Genomic DNA, 2,032 nt, shown 5'->3' with positions numbered 1-2,032 from the left:
GTCAAAATTCAGAACTGGAAGTCAAAATTTGAGAACCACAATCAAAGATTCAAAATTTGGTTTAAGAGTCAAATTTCAGGATTCAAAGTTCAGAACTATGAGTCTAAATCAGAGACTCAATGTTTAGGATAGGATTTCAAAGCCAGAATGTCGACATTCATTTTTCAGAATCAAAATTAGATTGGGACTCGCAAAATTGCGAGTCAAACATTGAAGAGTCAAAATGTTTCCATCTAAATTCAACAGTCAAATTTAGAATGGTGAGTTAAAAAGTCAGGAGTCAAAATTTAGCATTGGAAATTAAAATCTGCATATTAAAACCAAGGAGTCCAAATCCAGGATTGAGAGTAAAAGTTCAGAACTCAAAGTTCCAGACAGGGAGTCCAAGACAGTCAACATTCATGACAGGGAGTCAACATCCAAGAGTAAATATTAAAATCAAAGAGTTAAAGAGTTAACTCAATGTTTTAAAATTGAATGTCAAAAAATATTTTTATATGCTACTGGGCAATTGGGCATAGAAATCTATCTTACCCTATAGGAAAAAAAGAAGGGGAAGGGGCTAAGAGAAAGCAGGAAGGGGTTCATAGAAGGGAAGGCAGATTGAGAGGAGGGATAATCAGAATGTATGCTGTCTTGAGGGTAGAGATGGGGAGAAAATTTGAAACTCAAAATCTTGTGGAAGTGAATGTTGAAAACTAAAAATTAATTAATTTTTAAAAAATAATTGGACAGGGTTGAAATGACTGAACAACTCAGGAAATTTCAAAGTAACTTCAATGTATTCCAAATTTAGGTAGCTTTTGATTTACTCAGTCTGCCAAGACTAACTAATTTGAAGTTTATAAGTATTTTCTTAAAATGTCTTTTGTAGAATGAAGAGAACATGATGATCACTTGTGCCCCTCTGTCCAGGACAGCCATGTAGTCCACATTCTCAATTTTCACAAAAATTTCTGAATGCAGCCTTATGAGTCAAAGAGGAAATGACCCTTTAGAAATTGCATATGGCTTTCTTCCTCAGATCTCTCTGCCTTCTAGACACCAGCCCTGTACCTACAGGTCCCAAGCCAGCCTGCTGCCTAGGAAGAGAAGAGGAAGACCTCTTCCCCTCTGGGATTCTTCTCCCTGCCCAGCTCAGTCTGCAGAAGACCCAGGCCTGGCCCCAGTAGGGAGCCTGGAGTCAGAGAGAATGGCCCCTGGGGGTCATAGCCCCTCTCCCCAGCCTTTGCCCTGGAGGTAAATACCCTTAGACACAAATAGATTTTGTCTCGAGTGACCTCTGTGGGGCAGAGCCAAGATGGCAGAGTGAGAGCTACAACTCACCTAACTTCTTAAACAAATTCCTTCAGATACCTCTAAGGAGAGAATCTGACCAAACTTTGGAGGTGCAGAATCCAAGAGGAGACAGACTGTGGCAGATTCACAGTCCAGAACAGACTAGAAGATCGATGGGAAGGATCTCTTCTGTGGGGCGAGCCCACAGCACATAGTGTAGCGTGTCCAGTGCAGCGGAGAAGGAGGGCCCCAGGGAGGCCTGAGGCAGAAGCAGGTGGAGCAGCAGAGTGGCAGCCCAGGGCGAGAGACCAACAGAGCCAAGCGAATGACAGCCACTGAGCCCCAGATATCAGCCACAGCAGCTCCTAAAACTTTCAGCCTGCAGATTAAACATCTGTAAGTCACCTACTTGAACTTCCGGGAGCCAGGATGGTAGAGGAATGATCAGTAAATGCTCTCTCTTTCCTCCTTGATGACCTCAAAAGAACCATAAAATATTTCTCCAGAAAAATTCTGGATCAGTGGGAACAGCCAAGGGGGCAAACAGTCTCACAACACCTGAGGCTAGGAAAATAGCTAAGGGGATTCCTCCAACTGTGGCAGAGGTGAATAGGAAGGAGAGGCGCCCCAGGGCTGTGGAAACTCACACTAGGACCCAGATGTGCCTCAGCACTAGGAGAGGAGCTCCAGGGGAGGTGGAAACGTGCACTAGGACCCAGGCAAGACTCATTCTACATTGTCTCCATTAAAAATT

This window comes from Notamacropus eugenii, chromosome 1, assembly GCF_028372415.1.
Source record: "Notamacropus eugenii isolate mMacEug1 chromosome 1, mMacEug1.pri_v2, whole genome shotgun sequence".
Taxonomy (NCBI): domain Eukaryota; kingdom Metazoa; phylum Chordata; class Mammalia; order Diprotodontia; family Macropodidae; genus Notamacropus; species Notamacropus eugenii.
Note: the sequence above shows the minus strand (reverse complement) of the source record.